Below are 24,794 nucleotides of genomic sequence, written 5' to 3' on the forward strand. Positions count from 1 at the left end.
CCAAAGTAGAATACCCTCCATAGAGAGGGGCCCTGGACCTGATAGCCCAATAAAATCCTGCAGGGAAGTAGCTTTGCTGCATTGCTAATTCTCCTCCTACCTTAGGACCACAGTTCAGTCAGTGAGGACTCACCTATTGACTTGATTCCCTCATTCATCTCTGCCATTGGTCAGGAGCACAGTAGTAAGTTTGATTGGTCATGCCTGATTGTGCGCCAGACAGTGCCTCACTACTGACCTAAAATTTTGAGTAGGAACCCAGGCATTGTGAAAAGAAGAAGCACCATTTTGAGCAGGAGCGTGAGGCCTTATGGGAGCAGGAAGCACCATGATGGAATGATGGTCCACATGTTGTCAGCCATGTGTTACCTCCAACATTTTCTATCTCTGTCTACCTAAGAGTTCTACTTTTCTTTTCCTCATTAGTACTTCCATAAAATGGGATGGTATTCTCTGACATCTATTTTTTTTAATAATTATTTCTCTTGTAATTTTATATCTTTTACTTATTTTTGGTTTCTTTATGTGGTACTGAAGAATCATGCTAGGGCTTCACGCATGCTAGGCAAGTGCTCTACCACTAAGCATATTCCCAGCCCCTATAAGTGATTTTTTTCAAATGAAAAGTTGTTATCATTGCACACTCATAAAAATTCTAACCATGTGAAAGGCATTAATATAAGTAATCCTCATAGAAGGCCCATGAGTTTGCCTTGTCAAGGAAATTCAGATTTTTTTTCCTACTTAAACTGAACAAAGCAAACTTCTGTGACCAAAACATATGTCATTTTCCCCACACATCAATTCCCTACTGGTGCACATCCATTGTCCTGCTGAATTTTGGCAGCTCCTACCTGGCGTTAGATTCAGATGCTATAGGTTTCAGGTTCCATCCCACAAGATCCCCTCCTGCTCCAGCTGTCCATAGTAAGTCTGAACATCTGAAAGTTCTGAAATTTCCACCAGCTCTGAACTGAACATTCCCACCATCCTCTCCAGAAGCCCCATCATTTGCCAGAGTGGGTCACAGAATGTATTCAAGCCATTTGCTTACATTTACTGGTTGACTAAAAAGGGGAATTTTAGAGGACATAGATGTACAACCAGATGGATGAGACATAAGGCAAAGTACAGCAAAGGGCTTTGTTGCCCTGTCTGGTATACCACCCTTCAGGCTCCACTCTGTGTTCAGCTATGTGGAGGCTCTCCAGATTCAGTGTTTTGATGGAAGCTTTGTTACCTAGGCGTGTGTGATTGATGAAATCATCGGTGATCAACTCAACCTTAAGCTCTGTTCCTCTAAGGAGGTTGGCAGGTGGAGCCGAACCTTGTTCTCACAGTTCAGTCATAGGGTTGGTTCTCTGACAACTTTGCACATGCCGAAGCTAATCAGGTGTTCCACCATCAATCATCTTATTACCATACAAAGAGTGGCTTAGCACATTAAAGATTACAGAGGTTTTAGGAGCTGGGTGCTAGCAAGCAGGAGGAAGAACAAATTCAGTGTTTCTCAATGTAAATCACACTATCATACAGGGGAATATGAATGTATACCTCCATTTTAAAAAGGAAGAAAGTAAAGTATAGGGGGATTTGTTGAAGGTCACCCACTAGAAAGGGAAGATCATTGTTTTGAAATTCAGATTCTACAGTCTCAACTAACTATGTGTCACTTCTTCTTAGTGTATAGGAAATGACCCATATGAATGTATTTGGACTTTGTCATTCTATTGATACATTTTGTGATTTATATCCTATTTTGCTTCTCTTCCAATTGCTGTGTTGCACAGAAATGTAGGCAAAATTTTGCCCTTGAATAGCAATACTCAACTAAGTGACAAGCACTTATAGGAAACATCCAATTTTAAATGTCCAATATATTTTTATATCACGTCACAAAATGTGACAGATGAAACAGTTGTGTATGTGAAAAATTGGCATAATATATGACTTGGAAATATAGAGTGACAGGTTGTCATTCTAACTGTGCCAATTTTTTGTGATAATGGAAAACTTCATTTTCTGGTTTTGCAGATTGCTAACACATTGTGATTTTTTTGGTATGGATTCCCAATGGTAAAGACAAATTGCGTGTAGCCAAACCTGATAAATTCTCTTAATGGAAATTTAAGGAGCTACAAAAGCTGAGTTTTGTAAAGAGAATATTTATCTTTTTTTTATTCTTAGGCTAGAGATGCAGATGGCATAGTACTGCAGGTCATTCAAGTTATTCAGATTTCAACCTGAGAAAGTTCTAAGGTCATCAGGGTTAGAGCATGTGTCCTACTCTGTATGTGTGTATATGTGTGTGTGTAGTGGGAGTCAGGGAGAATAACAAATGCATTCTTTTTATCTACAACCAAGATCTCACCCCATAATAAGCACTGTTCATTCCCCAATTGTATAAATCAAAAATACCTCCAGAATGTACAGGAAACTCACCTGTAGCTGATAATCACCAATGCAGAATAACAGAACTTTGGGCCTTTTCTCATCGTAAACTTACAAGGAATGATACCTTTCTACTAATTTGAAGTTTAGTTATTTTAAAAATCATAACATTTGTGCACTCAGATTGAGCATAGTTCTGTGAATAGTATGGTGCTTATTATATATTCTGCAATCTCTGGTAGAGCTTTTAAGAAATGTATTCTCATCGTAATGTTTATGTCAGAAATCAAATAATGATAGCATTGATACCAAGCCAGAGTTCACAGACTGAGCACAAAGAAGCCAATAATATGGCACCAATAGTTTGCAAAATGAAAAAGGCCTTATAGTGTGGTCCACTAGCAAGAAGGCCAGGACTTGTAGGTTACACATTTTGTTTTCCATCTATTGGTAGCAGGGACCTTAGAAACAAACATCTGCTCCTTGAATACATGAAGAGAAGGGGGTGTGTTAGGGTACATGTGAAAAGATTCAAGTGGTCAACATGGCTTTTGTGGTGTCAAAAGGTTGCTGGCTAGCCCGCGTCAAGCCCTTTCTGTGTACACCTGCTCTTGACGGTTCTTTCAATAGTCTTTGAATGGTTTCTGGTGATGTTTCCTAAAAAAGAAACTGAAGCACTTCATTGTAAGGAATTTAGAAGCACATATGCCCAGGCCTTAGTAGATTCTGTGTTTATATAGGACAAACACAGAGTGTTTTATTTATGTTTCCCCTTGTTTTCTAAGTAACTGAGGAGACCCACCCCCCCTGCCCATAATTAGAAAACAAAGACTCAAGAAGCATAACTTTTATTGATTTATTTTCTGGTAGGGAAATCAGAAAACACTACCCTTTTGTGTAATTGTAGGTAAGAACATTCTCTGAATGCTTAAACCCCTCAGCGAAAAGCCCTCTGGAGAACATCTTATTCTGTCTTGAACTCAGGGCAGTGTTTATTTCCCCTGGTCTCTGAACTCTAAGCTGCATTCCGCAGTTCTCTGTGTTGATGTCACTGTTACGTTGTGCTAGGACTTCATGCAGACTGGAGCGTCTGTCTCTAACCTCTCACATGAGCTGCCCTCATTATTTCAAGTAGGACAGCGTGTGAAGCCCAGAATCTCAAGTTTCTCACCTTACAAATGAGGGGTACCTGGAGCCATATCCATTGCTATTCTCAGTCTCCTCCCTGTCTTAAATAGATTCATAGACCTCTGGGCTCCGAGGCGATTTCCAGCCCTGTTTATCTTCTAGTCAAGATGCCAGAAATTAGTCTCCAAGAAAATGGCTCTTCAAGCCAGACGGTTCAAGGTGGTGGTACCTGAGTAACCTTGAGACACAAACCTCCTCCACAGTGTAATTCTGTCATCTCAGGGAGATTCACTGTTCATTAGCTGAAATTGTCAGCTTTATGGTTCAGCAAAATAAATACACATTTTCCCCACGGTAATGACTTCGTCCTCACTTTGTGAAAGCTGCGGGGACTCTTGTTATCTACAGATAATCATCTTCTCGCGGTGTCACTGACTGTGCCCAGTGGAAGGCTCAAGGATGTGGTTCTCTCTTAATAACGCTAAAGCCTGATATGCATCGTGTTGCATTGTTGTTTAGTTGGAGAGTATGGGGGGGGGACCCATTAGTGATCCCTGTGGTTGATATTATTCGTTTGTGATCATGATAAAAGAATCAAATGGCCATATATTTGCTTGTAGCTAGACAGAGAGATTAGAAATGCATTCTCTTCCCCATTGTACAATGCATTCAAACTGCCATCTCTCGCTTAGTATTTAGTTGAATAACCCCGATGTTAATACTAAATTATGTCAGGCAACACAAATGGAAATTCTCAAAATGAATGTGGATAATTTAATGTCTCCGTGACCTTTCCCTCCCAGGTTGGGTTTTCACTACCTGTGAAGGAAGTAAATACCTGTGAGAAATACCTGCTGATTCAGGAATGAAAGACACCATTGAGGACTTAGGCAAAAGGGGCCAGGTAGAAAGAAAAGACCTTTAAATGCAATGACCTTTTGGGATGTGAATGGTTAGTCCATGACAAGTCTTTCTTATTATTTCAGGCCCTCCATTGATGTTCCTAATAGTAACAGTATAAGTTGTTGAATACTTGCTATAGACCAGGCTGTTTCCATGCATTCTGTCATTTTCTCTTCACCATAATTTCCAAGTAATTAGTATGGGTTTACTTCTGCAGCTGAGTAAACTGAGGCTGTCAGTTAATGTAGGTTGGTTGACTGGCAAAGCCTAATCCTAGTCTGTCTTTACACTCTCCATTTTTTCGTCCACCGACTATTTAAAGGCATATGCTCAGCAGTAATTGATCTCAATTGTGGGAATTTGTAACTGATGGTACTCTTAATTTCTCCTATTGTCTGATGAGTACAAATCTGACCCCAGTGGGCAAAGCAATAGGTCCACTGTTTCCTGCTTCCTAATCTTGCATGCTACGTCTGTGAGAGCTGAAACCATTAGCACTGTCTCATCTCATTTTGGAACATGTTCATTAGAATTGGCTTCCTGCTCTTACTCGTCACTTGGGAAAACTTGCTTTGGTGCTGAATAAATACCCAATACACCGTTTGCCTCTGAATTATTTGGAAAAGTTGTCAATAAGGACATTTTGCTCCCTAGAGTTACCACATCCTTTGGGGCCAGCTGCTGTTTCTTACTGTCTGGTGGTTATTTGTGGGTTTTGGGGTCTTTTGTATTATCATACAGCTAGTGTTTTTATGTTGATGACAGCTGATTTGTAGAAAACTCATGGAGCCCATAATCCATTTATTCACCTATTACTAATTTCCTGTCTCTTCTCCCTTGTGTCTTATGGGATTTATAATAAGAGCCTTCTCCAAAGTTTATCCACAACCTAGATCTATTATTATAACAGGTAATAGATCTGGATGTGAACAGGGACAGTGTAATAAGTTTTCAATGACTTTAAAACTAATTTATATTAATGAAAGCAGGTATTTGTGTAGTGTGTATTATGAGCTTGGGGCTGATCTTAGCATGGTTTATCTTCTTTGCTCCTCACAACCACAGCATAAAGTAGAAGGGTGATTATTAAGCTTGCTTTATACCTAGGGAAGCTGAGCTTATGGAAGGTGAATGGAATAAAAAGTCTATCTTTGTTGGGCGCCGGTGGTCCACACCTGTAATCCTACCTACTCAGGAGGCTGAGATCTGAGGATAGTGGTTCAAAGCCAGCCCAGGCAGGAAAGTCTGTGAGACTCTTATCTCCAAAAAAAACCTCCAGAAAACCAGAAGTGGTGGTATAGCTCAAGTGGTAGAGCTCTAGCCTTGAGCTGAAGAGCTGAGGGACAGCGCTTAGGCCCAGAGTTCAAGCCCCATGACCTACAAAAAAAACAAAAACAAAAAAGTCTATCTTTGCTTGTGTTGTCCTCTAGGTAGAGACCATTAATCAGTGTAATACATGCAGTTTCTTGGAAATGACAAAAATAGTCAAGAAGTGACTGTATTGTTATTGCCTTTGAAGGAATGGAATTAGGGGTTTCACTGTCTGATTCATCTCTGAGCATGCCGGCACACTGGAGATGTGAAGTTAAACTAAAGAATCTTTCCTTTAATGCAAATAGGCTATTCAATGGTTTTCCAATGAGGTATAAAAAGAGCAATGTCTGCGTGCTTATATGCTAAAAATTTTCCAAGAAAACCTGAGTATCATTAAGAACTTCCTTTTTGCTGCAGCCAATGAAAACACACTGTGCAGAAATGGAACTTACGTATAAAGGATTTGCTCACCAGAAACTGATGGCTCAAGTCTGTAATCCTACCTACTCAGGTGGCTGATATCTGAGGATTGAGGTTGAAAGCCAACTGGGAAAGGAAAGCCCATGAGATGCTTACCTCCAATTAACCCCCAGAAAACCAGAAGTGGTGCTCAAAGTGGTAGAGTATTAGCCTTGAGTGAAAAGGCTCAGGTATAGTTCCCTAGCCCTGAGTTCAAGCCCCACACTGTGAAAAAAAAAAAGTATTTGCCTTTATCTTAGATTGTGAGAATTGGAGCTTCTAAGACAGTTTGTACATGCTTCAGACAGATTATATTACCCTCTACTACTTCTAACTGAAGAAAAATCTAGACAGGTACCCCCTTGTCCACCATGGAAGTTGAATGTCTATGTTGGGGGAGACAGACACAATTATTTTTGTCATGCTAAAGATCTATTGCCCAAAGGTGTCACAGGTATGTAAAAACCATGATGATCCTGAAATAGGATCATCCTAAAAAATTATTCTATTACTCTTTCCAAACATTGCTGACTTTTCTTTTTTACTTTTTATTTTTTTTGGCCAGTTGTGGGGCCTGAACTCTGGTCTGGGCGCTGTCCCTCAGCTCTTCAGCTCAAGGCTAGTGCTCTACCACTTGAGCCACAGCGTCACTTCCAGCTTTTTCTGCTTATGTGGTGTTGAGGAATCGAACCCAGGGCCTCATGCATGCAAAGCAAGCACTCTACCACTGAGCCACCTTCCCAGCCCCTAACTTTTCTGATGTTGACTATAAGTCAGATATCTGAATCAAGAGAATTTATACATGGAGGCTCCATTGCTAAACGTGTAGGTAGTTGATTTTTTTAAAAAATATATTTTTGCCAATTGCTTATTCATTTGACCCTTAAGCACAAGTCTGGGGGTTTATTTTGCTCACAGAAAGCTAACCAGCAACCATTTAGGGACCACACAAAACCTCAAACTAGCTCATGAAACAAGGATTCTTGACACCATAGTCATTCAAAAACAAGAAACATGTTAAAGCCTGACCTTATGAAGGCTTGACTTTAAAACATGGAGTTGTGGTTACTTCTCACTTTTATCACCCTATTTCCAGGCTCCTATTTCTCCTGAGGATCAGAATCAAGAGTATGCCTTATATCAAGTCTGACCTCGAAGGTCTGTGTCTTGGTTCTTTGAACAGAGCAGGATCTGTGTCAAGAATTCTTGATTCCTCAAACTCTCCTGTGTTGTAATTCAAAATCTCCTGAGTGAGAGAGAATCTTATTGGTTTAATGTGAATCAAGTGTTAACTGGCAACTCTGTAGCTCTAGACAATTAGGTTAAATCTCAGCATGTGGGCCAGACCTTTCCAGAAGCTCCAGGTGGGCCCATCTCTCTAAGCAGGTGATACTGACACCTGGCTTCTTGGGACCAGTCCCAGGAAATCGTAACTTTTCTTGCCCTTTTTAAATCTGCTTCCCATACTCTGTGGTATTGTTCCTTGTTTCATGACAGCTAATGGATCTGATTAATACTCTGTTAATAGCCCTGCCTTCACACACCACAGATAAATTATTTTGGCCAAAGATTCCCTTTCCAAGTAATCAAACTAAACAACAACAACAAAGAAGTGAATCTAGTCATGTTTTATAGGAGTGAGAGATGTTTTGCTTTTTGTGAAATACTTGTCGTTCATAGGACTCCCCACAAAAGGTGAGAATCTTTTCTTTTTTTCTTTTTGCCAATGTTAAGTCTACTACTAGTAATAACTAGTGAAAAATGAAGCTAAGGTAGACTGAACACGCAAATTTCATTTTGTCATTTTTACCACTTTGAGAACTTAAAATATTTCTTTGTAGATCAATTAGGCTGTCTCTACATACATGGGAGGTAAAATAGAGGTTTAAGTCAGTTAAAGAATCTTTCAACCTTCAGCTCCTAAATAATCAAACCGATATCTCATCTCCACAACTTTTCTCAGATCTTGGACTTTCAAACAAAGCAAATCACAATATTTTAACCAAAAGAAAATGATATGTTACACTTTCACGGATTTACCATTTCCACTGGATAGGATAAATATGATTACAACCTTCCTTTTTGTGGAGAGAGAGACTATTATAGATTTTGTGTATTTATGAATGTTTTTCAGTAATGCTTGAAAGGACAGCACAGACTTTGAACAATGTCTTTAGAAGTATTATCATTTTGTTGATAATTTCATTGTTCTTACTCTTATTAATGAGCAAGTTCCATTAGTTGTAAATGATGCCAAACCCACAAATGGAGCTTCATATCGGAGACTCTATGAAATGTAAAAAAGATAGAAAGTCAAGTTTTAAGATGTATATTGAACGCTGATGGCTAAATCACATACAGCTAGTGAACGGCCATATTTAAATAAAAGAGAGGGTGATGTACTTGTGATTCAGAATTAACCTGAATGTAGGATTTTCCCTATTTTATAAGAAAGTTTATTATATTTTCATAATCATTTGCATAACTTTGTTTACTGAATACATAAAAAAGGATAGAAAAATATTTTTCTATAGATATTAATAATATGAAAAATACTTATTTGGTCCTTACCTTCTAGATGTTAATAATACTCTCTTTAGTATGAAGGTAGTTAATTACCTAGTATTGAAATAAATTATTGTGATAGTTAGGACAGTATGCACTATCTGTATTTGTAGGTGCGGCCTTGTGCTTGGTAGACTTTTTTCCATATTTACATGATTTTATTGTTTGCGTGTGTGTGTTTCAGCTTTTTTTTTCTTTTTTTGATTATGTGGTGCTGAGGAATTGAACCCAGGGCCTCATGCATGCAAGGCAAGCGCTCTACCACTGAGCTACCTTCCCAGCCCCGTGTGTGTGTGTTTCAGATAACTTTTTTTATTGTGAAAATACCATACAGAGGGGTTACAATTACATGAGCAAGGTTACCCCTCCCCCCACCAAAGTTGTGAAGTTCATTTTTCATCATAAAGTCTTGTACATCTCACTGTTACAATGGGTCTACCTGTATTCCTATTTAAACAATTGGCTTTTTTCCTTTTCCCTCCAGAAGTTATACCAATATCAAATACAGTGAAAACGGGGGTTAAACCATGGGGGAGGGACATACAAAGCAACAAAGAAATCATCTTATAAATATGTTAGCAAAAATAGCAAGAAAGAAAAACCATTTGAGTCCTTATCTTGGGGTTCATTTTGCTTAACATCAACTGGTAGACTTTATCATTCATACCCAACACTCTACAACTTGTGCCACACCACCAGTTCCAGTATACACTTTTGTTAAAGAAAATTTTGTAACCAGGCATGGATTGGAACTGATTTCCTGCACTAGCCCAACAGATGGAGCCAATAAAATCTCTTTTGTTTCCATAGCTAGTTCACTAATTAATCTGTAAACTAACTAGTTAAGCTGAAATCAATAGATTGGTTGATTGACCAGGCTGTAGCCAATTAAGTTGTTACTTAGGTCCTCCTATTGGTCTATGGATGTGCGTGATCACATTTTTGGCTGGAGCTCTCATTAGCTGCTCTAGTTTATAGTTGTTGTATGCTATGTAAACAGGCTTTGTTTTGCATTGCCCACCTAAACTCTACTGAATTTACTTAACATAAGAAAAATTTCCTTTTCAATTCTATGCCTCCATCAGAAAGAATGACATTGCCCCATTTGTTAGGAAATGGAAAGGCTTGGAAAAAATTATATTAAGTGAAGTAAGCCAAGCCCAAAGAAACATAGGTGATGTCAGGGAAATGAACCCTAAGATATGTATTCAAATGTTTTTTTTTCTTTCATGCGATTGTGTCTAACACATTTATAAGATTATTTCTTTGTTGCTTTGTATGTCCCTCCCCCATGGTATAACCCCTGCTTTCACTGTATTTGATGCCGGTATAATTTGAACGAACTTTACAACTTTGGTGGGGGGGGGGGGGACGGGAGGAGGATGGGAAGGGATAGGAAGGGGAAACAAAGGAGAAGGCTACAATGCTTGATAAGAAATGTACTCATTATCTTGCCCATGTAATTGTAACCCCTCTGTACAGTATTTTCACAATAAAAAAGAAAAGAAAAAAAAGAAAATTTTCCTTTTAACATTTGTGTAAGTAAGTAACATTACAGAGAGGCCATACTATGGCTCTGTGTGTGTGTGTGTGTGTGTGTGTGTGTGTGTGTGTGTGTGTGTGTGTGTGTGTGTGTGTGTTATGTCTGTGTGTACAATTTTTTCATTGGTTAAAAAAAATTGCCATTATTTTCTTCAGAGTGAAGTTGTTAAAAAAAAGATGCACACATGTATTTTAATAAAAATCATCTACATTTTTCTTAGGGGGAAAAGGAAATATTTTCTTCTGAAAAAACATATTGGAGACAAATTATTTTACAATTAAAGCATAACTTCATAATATTAGGAGATATGCCATAGCTATTTATGTAACCAGCAGGTTTTGTTTCTGTCTAGTTCATTTTATGTATTCGCATATGTTTAGAAAATGCTAGATCTCTCCTAGTTCATTACTCAGATTGTATTGTTTTAAACCCTCTCTAATGTATCATCTTAGGAAATTGGCTACGTTGTTGACTTGGAATGCCACAGAATGTTACTGACTCCTAAATCTAACCTATTAACAAAGAAAGAAAGTGGGTGGGTTCACTTGTGACAAATCACTGGGCTTGTGAGGAGCCAGGTAGAGAGTGGAATGTAGAAATCTACACCAGCTCTAGCTGACTTTCATTCTCTCCTAATTTCATTTTAGAACCAGAGGATTATAAACATCAGCTCCTTCTACATCTGTGTGGAAAATGCATTCATGTGTGCATTCTGTTTCCATTTCAGGCATCATTGACCCAAAGTCACTCCACAGCATGTATCACTGAAGTTGGCCCTGAAAGGTAAGCTTCCCACAAGGGAAGACGTTTCCTTACTTGTACATCACCTTTGATTAGCATCCTTTGTTTCTATGGAAACAGGGTCTTTCTTACAGTGTAATACTAGATCATTTTCCCTATTTTTATTAAGGTGGAAGTTAATGGAGATAGTGAAGATGCATAAATTAATTCCTGAATCCAGAAAACAAGAGAATGTACAAGTGGTACCATTTCTGGGTATATTCAACCTGATAATTCAAAAATGTTAGAATTTGATCTCATAAAATGAAACCTGGGAATGCAGCAATGGGTTTTGTACTTCAGTTGACTGGTTTTATAGGATGAGAAATAGTTTCCACAGCGAAATCCACACAAGTTTTAAAGTAATATACTATACTACAAATAGTTAAATCTTAAAAATGAGTGCAATTAATGTGTAAAACATGAACAGTGTAATTCATTGTTTTCAATGCATGTAAATATTTCCTTAAAAGGAATACATCTAAAAAAGTGTGATTCAGTGTTTACCTTTAGTCAGAAAGGCCTCCACTTTCTCTTATTTATTTAATTTTATTGTAAAGGTGATATACAGAGAGATGAGAGTTACATATGTAAGGTAATGAGTACATTTCTTTTTTTCCCGCCCTCATTTTTCTCACACTCTCCATCCTCCTAACTCTCCTCCCCCAGAAGTTGTCATTTTTCTTGTAGTTTTTAATGTACCGTGTGAAGTTATTTCTCTTCCTCTTTCCTTCCCCCTACCTTGGTTTATCCCCTGTTGTCGCTGTTTTTGATTTTGGTACCCTGTATCTTGTATGCATATTTATCTGATTTGGGGAAGGGAAGGGGAGCAACATGGTGACATCAAGGGTAAGCGATACTCGCAAGACCCTGCATTGGAAATGAACTCTACTTTCTCTTAACAGGGTATTTGTCCTTCCATGCTCAATACAATGCAAACAAAATAATAATCATACCATGCTGTAACTGATGTACGAGTTCTTAATGTCCCAAATAGACTGGCAGGCAGGAAAGGAAAGGGAAGGCAGTGAAGAAACTATCATGGTCCCCTTCCCAGCAGGCAGGAGTCTGCTTTTCCAGTCCTCTTCTACTTCATCATGCCATGCCATTTGCTCCCGTTAGAGTCTCAACAAGCTTGTGAGTTCAGCGTATGGATTGATAGAATGCTAATGCTTACTTAGGTGTATCTCTCTGAGTCTGTATCTGACTCTGGTGCAGCAAAGATCATAGGTAGAATGGGCCAGGGAGTTGTCTCTTTCAGATATTCATCAGCTAAGAGAAATTCAACTGGGCTTGGTATTCAGAGCCTTGTGCTTGAGTTTCTTCTGGTCTAGTGTTTGCACAGACAATCTCACCTCTATGACACTTCTTTTTTTCCATCTGAAATAAATGGGAACAGTAATATTTCTCATGGCTTGCGAGGTGTTAGGTGTTAGGTTTCTTCATTAATATCACCAAATGTAGCGTAACTACTCAGAGAAAAAATATATGTGTATATATATATGGATATATATGGATATCTATGGATATGGATATATATTATATATGTGTGTGTTTGTGTGTATTTGAACCTGATACTGATCTTTAACCCATGATCTTCCTGTCATAGCTTTCTGTACACTAGATTATATGTATCTACTACCATGCCTGTCTTAATGTTTTATTTGTCCCTGGTTTGGTACTGATCATTTTCATCTTTTCTTAGGCTGCACTGACAATACAAATACATTAGGAAATACACTGATCTATTCTGCAACATGAGCCATCCTTGCAAATATTATAAATAAGAGAAGCCCTTCACAGAAGTTGATGTGTGATTTCCTGTATACAGAATGTAGAATAATCAAAATAAGCATCCTGGGGTTTCTTATTTTGGTGGTTATGGAGTAAGGAAGCCAGACAGCAAAGATTGTGACTATGCTTTAAAAACCACTGAAAATGTCCACAAAGGCTGAAAATTAGGCTACAGGAGTTTTATCAGTAAGGTATCAATAAGGAAATGTGTATTTTATGAAGACAAAGTTTCAACCTCAGCCTTGCTGACTGGGTTTTATAATAAAATAAGCAGACATCGCATTCAAATCAATGCAGACTCTCTTCCTCCAGGGTCTGATCTATCTGCTCTCCAAGGCCAAAGAAGAGGTCGTTTAGCTAATTGTCAGGATTCATAATTTCATGCACAGGTTCTGAGCAATGAGGTAAGGCAGAGCTATGCCCTGACTAGTTTAAGTCTCAGTTTTCTAAAATTTGTAAAACAAAGGTACTTAATAGCTATTTTGTGGGGTAAAGAAAAATAAATGCCAAATGCTGACTGAGGTACCAGCTAGAAATAAGGCCTTGTAGAACTGATACTTTTTATAATTAGTGTTATTCAGTTGTAAATATTAGGGTATAACGTTAGAATCTTGGCAGCTCAACTCTTCCAGGCTTGGCTTTCTGTTTCTGGCATGTTGGAGGGAAAGAAAAGAATGGCTAGAATTTCTGTTAACACTTAATGAATTTAATCAGCCCCACAGGGACTTTTGATGTAACCGAGAAAATACTTACCAGAAGAAGATCATTTTTATTCTTTCCATGTTTCTCTTCATAGCTGACAGAGCTTTCCCAAACAGAGGTACCATTACCTGTGCTGAGCAGAGCATTAACATACCATGAGTGAGATGTTAAAACTAAAAGAACACATCCCTGTGGCCTTACATTAAAATGCTTCCATGCCTGGGCTTCTGAATGCAATTTAAACTGCTGCCAATGAGGAAACAAGCTACTGCCCGAAAATGAGCTATTCAATTGTCCATCACTTTTATTATTTTGGATTTTTTTTTCTCTCAGGAACCTCATAGAGATTTTTTTAAAACCTTTGTGTTTGTAAATTGAAATGAGAAAACAAAAAGTGGGGAAACATTAAGGGATGATTGTTTTATTCTGAGAAGTATATTATAGATGACAATACACAGACATTTTATCATCTTAATTGTGAGAAATGTCTCTATGGATTGGTCCATTGGATCAATGACTGATTCATCCTTTTCCTTATGGATAATGGAAAGGATTGTGCTGTGTTGAACAGCCAAATGATCAGGCACATCTGGGCCATTTGTTCTCTTGACAGTGATTTTTTTAGGGGAAGGGGGATTAATTTAAATGATTCAATCTTTGTTTGGACCACTTTTATGGGTGCAAATAGAATACTTACATTCCCTGGAATTTTGAGTTTGGTATTTACTAGAGTTGATAGATAACAGAATTGATGCATATGGTGCTAAGGATTATTTATTAAGGAAAGAAAAATCAAGCAATGCTACAGAGTTGGTCATGATTTTATATCCCTACTAACTTGTGTGATTCTGCCTGTAATTTTGACCATAAGTGGTCATTAGGTGTCTCTTAATTTGGTGAATTGATCATTATTGCCTGATTTTTGTCTGACTTGTGCTTTTTTGTTTGTTTGTTTTGTGTTTTGTCAGTCATGGGGTTTGAACTCTGGGTTTAGTCGCTATCCCTGAGCTCTTCAGCTCAAAGCTAGAGCTCTATCATTTGAGCCACAGTACCACTTCCAGTTTTCTGGTAGTTTATCAGAGAGAAGAGTCTCATGGCCTTTCCTGCCTGGGCTGGCTTTGAACCATGATCTTCAGGTCTCAGCCTCTTGAGTAGCTAAGTTTACAGATATGAGCCACTGGAGCCTGGCTTCTCACTCATGCTTTTCAACCCACTATATGTATATATTATACTATACTGCCAGTCCTGTTTTATTTAAATTCACCTGAGCTGAGATTCCCTTTTGACTTTTTTCTGTCCTGATGTTTCAGTCTCACTGTGTCTCCTCTTCCTTTTCCCAGCCTGGAGCTGTATCTTTTCAGTCTGGTTCTTTATTATTCCTCTACCAAGGAAGTTGAATTTGTTTGTACTTACTTTAATTCCTTGAATATTTTAATAGTCTTTCTGTACAGAAGCATTTCAGCAACCTTTCCCCACTTTCTACTGGACTAATTGAATTTTCTTTATTCTACTATTTTTTTCCTATTCTTTTGGATTTTTTTATTTCCACTTTTAGCAGCCTTTGTCATAGCTACAAAATAAAGCTTTATTTTACAATGTCTTCAAATAACTATCTCAAATATCTACTTTAAACATTTCTTTTTATTTTAAACTCAGGTATTCACATCTTTAGATTGATTTACTTTTTATCCATTCTATTTTTACTTGATTGCTTGATTGCTCTATTCTTATGTACTTGGTTTCTACTCATTCTGTAATCTTCCCTTGTTTGTTGTGCTTACTCCACATGATCTTTTTCTCTACCAGATGACTCTGTGCTAGTTAAATGTTTCATATAGAGTTGGTAGCTTCATATTTTGAATTTACTTCAGAGAGATATTGACTTTATTTCGGAATCCTATGGACCTGAGTGTGAGAATACAGAGGGGATTTGTAGATTTGTGTCTGCTTTTATTGAAGATGGGAGATTCAAAGGGTGGAAGACCAGTTTTTGTGTTAATTTTCTTCTCACTTCCTATGTACGGCACCATTTAGATCATCTATGCATAAGTGTACTTATTTCTGCTTGATTCAGGCTTGAGATTTCAACTTCATCCAGAGGCAACAACATTCCCGACTTGTTCCTGAGAACTTCCATTTTCATAGTTCTTCTGTTTTATAAAAACCAGAAATAATTTGGAGATTTCAGATCTACCATCCCAGGCTGTGTCCTGTATCACAGCAGACATTGAAACCCTAGCTTAACTCCCATCGGTCATGTACGACCACTGTGTTGCTGAACTACCAAGGCATTATCTATTTCTCTATAGGCATTGCCTATTTCTCTATTCATGGCACTTTCAATATTCCTATTCTCTTCAATCCATGAAGTAGCTTTGTGCTTTAAAAAAAACTGTTTTGGATATGTTTTATTTTTCTGTTGGTTCAGGGATATTAGTTTATATTCGAGTCCAGCTTAGTTTCAATATTGGAGGCTTTTGACATCAACTTCCTAATCTAATTTTTAAACTCTCCGAATTATGCAATATATGGTGCTTTTTATAATTCATTTCTCTATATGAAAAATGGGGGGGAGAGCCTTGCTACTCTTCTTACTCTGGCATCAGTCACTTGTGTTATATTAGACAAATCACAATCAGGTGATGGGCCCCACTTTCCCCATTCATAGGAAGTTAGGACTTAAAGAAATGCATTGTATTTTCTAAACTACGCAAGTTTAGACTTGACCAGTTCTCATGAAAATCGCTATCAGAATTCATTTTAACCTACATTATCACAAAGGAAATGCCATTATCCCCTTTTGATGGAGTCTCACAATCATGAGTTATCAAACTAAGAACTGAATGAAATTAGGTTTGCTATTTTAAAGACGTCCGGAGCCTTTGTTGATGGCTATGAGGTAGCTTTGCAATGGCCTTCTAAATAAGTCTTCATTATCACTTTGTGTATATATATATATACAGAAACAAAATAAAAGAGGGAACATTTTTTACCTTTTCAGATTTAAATTAAGACAGGGTGGCTTGCCAAGTTCTGCAAAATAAGGTCTTTAAAACATTTAGTAAAGAATTGTCTTTCTGATTGCAGACGAAACAGCAGAAGAGTAGATTTCATAGATGGCTTTGAGAACACAGTGTGGTTTTTTTTTTCATGATCTTTTCTTTCAAAGGGGTCACATTTACTCATGGGTAGATCAGCAGTAAAGTTCTTGCCTTGCATTTGTAAAGCCTGGAGGATTTGATCACTAGCACTGATGAATGGAAGAAAGGGTGAGAGGAAGGAATGAAGGAAGGGAACAAGGAAGGAAGGAAGGAAGGAAGGAAGGAAGGAAGGAAGGGAGGAAGGAAGGAAGGAAGGAAGGAAGGAAGGAAGGAAGGAAGGAAAGAGGAGGGGAGGAAGGGAGGAAATAAGAAGGGAATAGGAGGGAGGGAAGAAAGAAGGAAGGGATACTGGGAGAGAGATGAAACTACAAACAGATGATTTGAGGATCACAAATATGTACTAGCAGATGTTACCCTGGAGGTCAGTGAATGACTGTCAGTTTGTTTTAGCCATGAAAATATTGAGGATAAAATTGAAGATGGTAATACTTGTTCGTATACATTGTATGGAATCTTATCTAAAATTCCAAGCTGGATCCAGGGACGGATGGAGTGTCTTGACAAAATTATCTGATAGCTCTGAGCTATGTATCTTATTCATAGAATTGGTTAATATTGCCCAGGTCAGACAGACATATACACATGGACTGGAATAAGATCTCAGCTGGAGTGCTAATGAACCAATACAAAAAACTGAGAACAGGGCTGGGAAGGTGGCTCAGTGGCAGAGCGCTTGCCTTGCATGCCTGAGGCCCTGGGTTCAATTCCTCAGCACCATATAAGCAAAAAGAAAAAAAGCCGGAAGTGGTGCTGTGGCTCAAGTGGTAGAGTGCTAGCCTTGAACTGAAGAGCTGAGGGACAGTGCCCAGGCCCAGAGTTCAGGCCCACGACTGGACCCAAAAACAAAAAACAAAAAAAAAAAAAAACTGAGAACATACAACCCAACAACCAACAACAGCAAGAGCGATTTGAGAAGCCAAATCCTGGGGGCTGGTTCCACAACACAGAAAGCATACCACAGTCCCTTTTATCTGCAAAGGATGAAATATCACACTAGGATGATGTTAATGGATCTCTGGTGAGTCTGAATGGGGGAGGCACGGAAGAGTTAGAGCAATCTACCCTTCCCATTTAAGATCGTTTTGAAGTAAGACCGACACTTGTCTCAAAGGTCTAGAACTAAATATATCTTAGACAAGTGGATCTGGGTATGTTACCTTTTCATCCACCTTTGAAATGAAAGATGAGAGGTAAGATGAAGGCCAACTTATGTCCTTGCTAGGAGAGAATGAAACGTTTACAAGAGAGCCATAATCACAGGGATCTTCAAAGTCAATAGATGTCACATCTTTGGGAACTGCCAGATTAACCATGTTGGTAATGACAGAACCTAAGATGTCCCCAGTGGTGTCTTTAAGAACTTGCAAAACCACAGATTTGGAGAGCAGGTGGTTGCACACAGATGCTGAATAATCTTCTTAAACTCATCTCTACTCTGCAGGGAGGAAAAATAGAGGGGTGGGGGGAATAAAATCCTCCACCAAGTGCTTGATGGCTTTGAAATAAAATATACAAAGACAAAGCTGTCCTGATGCTAATAATTTTCAAACAAAGGAGACAGGCAATTGCCACAAAGTACAGTGTACAAGTATCAGGTAGAGACACAACTATGCCTAAAGGAGAGGGTAGAGTAGAATTCTAGGGGTGGTTCTTCAAAAGAACCACTCCGAAAGCTATTACTCACCGAAGGTCTCAATTCCTCTTTGTGTCTCTTCATTAAGTTTTTTGTCCGTATAATAGTTAGAAATGAATAGCTCTCAGTCGATATTTAATTGATGGTTATAAACTGAATGTAATCAAGAGCTATCTAGACATCTCACTACCCAGTGAAATTTAAGCAAGACACAGTAAGATCAGGAAATGGAAACAGACGGAGCAAATGATTGCCAACTTGATGGGAAGATAAAATTTCAGTGTTCAACCCACATACATTCTTTTAGATTCTTGTAGCAGACCTTAACTCATTCACCTAAAATGGCTCAATTTAAACATACTGTTTCTGTACATTGTAATGGTTGTAAGTTTAGTAATTGTTTATATCTATAACTCCTGATGTTGATGTTGACTCAAACCTATTGGCTGATAAAATTCCATTTTTTTTGTTTATCCCACTGAGAACTACACAAAACAATCACAACCAGGTATGTGAGACCATTGAATGATCCAACTAGAAAGATTAAGCTCAGAGAATATCATTAGTAAAATATATCGCAGTAATATCCAGTCCCCATCTTTCATTTAACTGTACAAATGACTGTCTGATTGGCAGCCACAAGCCACATAAACTCTTGGTCTTCCATCTGTCCATGGTAAATATTTACTTTTCCATAAATATTTTCATTTAGGGGAACAAACAAGGGTGCCCACTAAGGCTAAAGAAGCAAATAGCAAATTTAGTCATACTCTTCAGAGATAGTAGCACACTGGCTGAGATTGAAGTATTTTTTAGACTAGCATATCTTAGACTCAAAGCAGATACTTCATGGTGTGACATATATGTGCATTATAAAAAAATTGAACTCCTAGATAAGAGTAACATCATGATTGCCAGAACTTGAAGATGAAGCCATTGGCAGTTGTTGGTTTAAAGGCATCTAGTCTGATAGACAGGAGGAATATGTATTTAAGGTTTATTGCCTAGTCTGATAATTATAATCAATAATAATAAACAATATAAATTAAAATACCTAAAATCATACTTTAAATGTTTCACCCCCAAGATGAATATACAAGGTGATAATATAGTTGCTGTATATACTTACTCCATGTTGCTATATACATCAGAACATGGCACTGTACCCAATAGTGGCATATAATCATGATTTGCCACTTTGAAATAATATTAATAACCAAAAAGCAGCACAGTCCCACTAGGTAGCGACCACAGAAGGTTTACATATATATGATATAACAGACAAATCCTAACCCATACAAACATGTTTTCTCTTTTTGTTTTTGTCTTATTTTGCCATTAATGGGGCTTGAACTCAATCAAGGCCTAATACTCTTTCTCTGCTTTTCCCACTTATGGCTGACACTCTACTTGGTTCCCTCTTCCAGTTCAAACACATTTTTTTCTTTAATGTTTATGACTTCACCTCACAGTAGTTTCTCACTCTTCTTCCTATCGTGGATAAATAACCCGAATTTTAGTCTGGTTTTATATTCCTCTTGTATCTCACAATAACCGTGTTGCAGAGTTGGATTGAAAGAGCGGTCAAGCCTGACTCTGGGAAAAGAATTCAAATCATTGCTTATATATCTATTGCTGATCCACATATAAGTGATCTTGAACCTTAAGAACAAGAGAATTACATATACAAATAAATTTCAAGAAATGCATCCTCTTAGTGACATCAGCGCAGTTAGGCAGGATAGAAGATGACTAACAGGACTTTGTCTACGAGAGTCTGTTATTAGCATTAGCCTGTTGAACTATTCTGTTTGGGGCTGGTACTATAGCAGAATCATGCTTGGCTCAAAAGAAGCTGTTGATTGCTTAGATGAGTTTCTTGTGGCATGCCAGTGCTCCTTTCCAGGCTACTCTTCTTTCTCAAAAAGCCAGCAATTTCAAGTGAGGTGAGATTCCCACTTGACAAGCAGGCAGAAGCCATTTTGGGGAAAATGCAAATTACAAGGCCCCAAGGTAGACATGGGAACATTAACAGCAGGAAGTAGCTCCAGAATATGTGAAGTTAGATTACATTGGGGAGTTGGAAGAAGTGAGTCAGAGGCCCTCTGTGCCTGCACCCTGCTGTGTCAGTAGCTGGACAGCCTCTGATGCTGGAGTAGCTATTTAGAGTCGCCAGCGCTGCTGTTAAAGTCTCTATCTGCTTGGTGGCAGCGCTGCTGTTAAGTCTGCATCTGCTTGGTGGCATCCCTGAAGTCTTCGCAGTATACCTGTTTGTCAAATACCTTCAGGATTTCTACCCACTTCTGACAAGAATCAAGGTTGGGATAGGAAAGGTCACAATAGGAAAATGGAAAAAGAAGTAATACTACTTAGATATATTTTGCATAAGTCTACCCAATGATTTCAAAGATGAGCTAGACTTGTGCTCATTGGATGTTCAACAGCTATATACATTAAACATAACAAAAATCAACCCCCTTTGGCTAGCCCACATCAAAAGCGAGTTTACAGGGAAAGTACAAAAGAATCTACAGAACCTCCAGCTGTGGGAAATATGTCGATGTCCTGGTCAGGAGCATAGGGCACTTCCTGTCTTCCTGATGCTATATGACCTCAGGCTGGCATTTGGCCTCTCTCCCGTCTGTTTCTCTCACTTTCTCAGCACCCTGTTTCTGTTTCTCTTTTAGAATGTATTGAATACTCAGTTGAAATTGGCCGTCCCAGTCTTGGATTAAGTAAACCATTGGCTGCTTTCATTAGGACTTAGTCTCCATATCCTAATCAGAAATCCCACAGCAACATGTCTTCCCATTCCAATCCATTTGTGGGACAAGGAGAAAAGAGGATTTCCTTTCAGCCAAGGTTGTAAGGGTTGAGAATAATTAAGATGAAAGATTAGGTGAAAAACAGACCACCTTAAGATAAATAGAGCCAGGTGCTGTCGGCTCACACCTGTAATTGTAGCTACTCAGGAGGCTGAGATTGAGGATCACAGTTCAAAGCCAGCTCAGGCAGGAAAGCTGGTGAGACTCTTAGCTCCAATTAACCACCAGGAAACTAGACTCTGTGGCTAAAAGTGTTAGAGCACTAGCCTTGAGCAAAAGAGCTCAAGGACAGTGTCCAGTCCCTGAGTTCAAGCCACAAGACTGAAAAAAACAAAGACAGATAGATGGATAGATGGATGGATGGATAGATAGATAGATAGATAGATAGATAGATAGATAGATAGATAGATAGATAGATAGTTGATAGATAATGTATACATACACACATATAGATAGATGGACAGAAAGAGTGCTCTTTGTATATTTAACATTTTTTTTTAAATTCTGGTGTGACTCAAATTATAGTAAAGACAGAATTTACCCTTGGTTAGGGTATTGAAGGAGCATTTAACTCCACAGGGGATATTTACTTTCTCCCTTCTAGAACTTTCCTTAGTACTTACCTGGATGTTTTCACCTTAATTTCCCAGTGCTTGCTGAGTGTTTATCAAGGGAAATTCAATACAAGAGTCAGAATCTCCATTTCCTGGTGTTTACAACATTTCCAGCTATGGGAGTGGCAGTTGCTATAAGTTGACGTCCCTGATTAGGGAGAGATTATGGAAAACTGATTTACAATTAAAAAGCTTAAGAGTCAGTTGGCAAGCCAAGTGCTAGAGTCTTAGGTACTTGTGAGGCTGGTGCAGGCTCTCCAGCTTGAGACCCGGAGTTCACAGTCAGCCTGAACAACATAGGGACCACATTCTCATGAAGTAAAACCATTGCAGCGGCTTCATGCTGCCATTGCTTTGGCTTGGGTATGTTTTTGTGGTATCTAGCTCTGAGCTAATTCAGCAGAGTGAGTTTTTACAAGAGACAGTTACGTTCTATGAAAGACTAGCATATTTTTCTAGAAAAATCCAAGGCTGTCAACACAATCAGTTTTATGCAAAGTAGATTTGTCATGCTATGTATTTATTATCATCAAATCGAGAATCAATGAATGTTTCAGGACAAAAGAGCAACAGCTGAGACCTAAAGAAGATGAATTTTAGTTTAGCTAAGTTACTTGTTTGAAGAAAACTTAGCTTGAAGAAGTGTTTGAATTAAAAGCCTAATTCTGTTGCTTCTACTGGCGTTGAGACTCCTATTTATTATGGTGATTCCATGTTCTTTTTGTCTCTTAAGTGAAAGTTACTTCATGCAGAGCCTGAATTCACTACCTCTCTGTGATTTTCATCCCATGTATCAAGTAATGAAAACATAAACATACACACGGAACGACAGATTTATCTATATTTTAATCCAAGCTTTTGCAAAGCAAAAACCCAGACGGCAGAGAGATTGTCGGTTGGTACTAAAATTTTGACAGCTGTGAGTATATTTTCAGCAACAAGACAAGTAACTTGGGCTAAAGGGGACCGAGGAGAATAAAACTCAAATTTATTAATGATCTTTCCAGGCAGTGTCTTTCCTCCATGCTAAAATAAATGGTGTCCAATTCCAATTATATGATGCTGCAATGTACATTTTAGCTTTGATGAACTGCTATCCCTCACTATCATCTCCTGAATCCTGTGTGTATTTGGTATCATGCTTTAACATCTGCAATTTGAAATAAGGTGAGATTCAATACATTTCTGAGAGAATGGACTATGTAATATATCATATTTCACTTAGAGGTTTTTAAAACAACTCCAGCTACTATCTTTTATGCAATGAAATCTCCAAATTCTGCTCTTGGATTTGATTTATAAACTGAGTATGCCACATAAACAGTGGATTGAGAACATCTGTTTACCCACCCCACCCCATGCAACATTTTATGCAGTGAGGATAAGGGAAAACCAGTTCCAAGATAATCATTTCTTTTGATTTCCAGCAGTAACTTCTACCTCTATCTTTAGCATAGTCAACACACAAAAAGAGAGAACAACAACAAAAACAAGATTATATCCTTTATCTTTATTCAAAATAGACATCACAATCTGAGCCACAACATAGTAACAACTCTTGCTATTTTCTGTGACCTTGGACAAGCTTGTCATTTGTGGTCTCAAATTCGTGCCTCCAACATGGACATCATAATATCTACATCACCAGATAATACAGATCAAATGGCATCATATTTCAATGCCCTAACCAGTGCTTGGTATTTGAAGCACTTTGCAAACATTCCCTTTCCCCAATCATTTCCAGAAGCATTTAGGAGCTTTAGGAATAAGATAAAGCAAATTATCTTGACTTACCCCCAGCACCTGAAATATTCCTAGGTGACTGGCATTAAGTTTTAATTATAATTAGAACTGAACAATTGCTAGTGTAAACTTGCTGAGGGGAATGATATAAGAAATATGCTTTTCAGAGCTAATTAAAAATAATTTTAGGTGATCCAGCATTTCTCACCCCCTCTACCACTGCTTCTGATGTTTTCAGATAAGTGAGAGTTGGTGGTAAATGACGGAAGCACACATACAAACTAAAGTGTGTGGTGGTTTTACATTATACAGCCACAAGGGTACTCTTAGGGTCAATTTATTCGCTGTACATAATGAACTGCTATATTTCAGTTTTGTGGGAAGTCATTTTTTCAATCCCTATAGAAATACTAAATTAAGGGGACTAGATTCCTTTACAAAAAGTATAATCATATGTTTTGAATAAAGAAGTATGGCTGGTTTCTGTCATGGGGCCTGTGGTTTTCTCTTTCAAATTCCCCCTAGTTCTTAAGAAAGATAACCTCTCTCTGATCTCCATATTCAATTTGGGTGTCCCTAAAGTGTTTGGGGATAGTTTGCACATTTTTGTGACAAAATACGCATCTTCGCTGACTGAATTCTAGAAATATATCTGCAGATTTTAATCAGCTTTCTGACAATCCTCTGCTAGGATGAAATGGGGATTCTATGAGATTTAATGACATACAGTACTCAAATCAGGTCTGTACCATTGAATTAGCCGATTATGCACTTGCAGATAGATCTCAATCCATGTTTATAGGAAAGCTCCTGTTCTGATTAGAGTACAGATAACTATATTATTACTGAAATACAGAACGTGGAGCTATAATATAGCCCCCAATTCTTAGCTCCTTTGTGGAATTGCTGGCACATACTTTATAGACCACTTAGGTGCTGTGGTTCAGTAAACATCAATGGCGTTTGAGCAACACGGTCTACCTTAGGACTGAGTGTAACCCAAACTAGCATGTGCTTAATCTAAATTATGTGAACTAATTGTTTACCTTCTCCCTCATTCACATGCTAGCAAGCTGTTTTGAAGTTCTAACCAAACAGTAAGTGTTGTGCAATCTACTGTTACATGGAAACCTTACTGAAAATGAATTAGTAGTCAAAGCAGAGTGACAACCTGTAGAACCGATTGTCTCTTTTTATTCTAATAAGACCTGAACTGAGTAGAGTTGCAACCTATTGCAA

The 24,794-nt window shown here is 38.1% G+C and overlaps 1 protein-coding gene across 4 annotated transcripts in view; it reads left to right on the forward strand.

The window, feature by feature from the left end:
- The window catches only part of Cntn4 (contactin 4), a 793,681-nt gene that overhangs the window by 178,670 nt on the left and 590,217 nt on the right, over nt 1-24,794 (forward strand). For all 4 annotated transcript variants that reach the window (XM_070018985.1, XM_070018989.1, XM_070018986.1 and 1 more), the window contains exon 2: nt 11,031-11,086. The gene's annotated coding sequence lies outside the window, so the exon portion shown is untranslated. The remainder of the gene's footprint in view (nt 1-11,030; nt 11,087-24,794) is intronic.

The sequence above is a fragment of the Dipodomys merriami genome, unplaced genomic scaffold (genome assembly GCF_024711535.1).
Source record: "Dipodomys merriami isolate MVZ:Mamm:240054 unplaced genomic scaffold, mDipMer1.0.p SCAF_13, whole genome shotgun sequence".
Classification (NCBI taxonomy): domain Eukaryota; kingdom Metazoa; phylum Chordata; class Mammalia; order Rodentia; family Heteromyidae; genus Dipodomys; species Dipodomys merriami.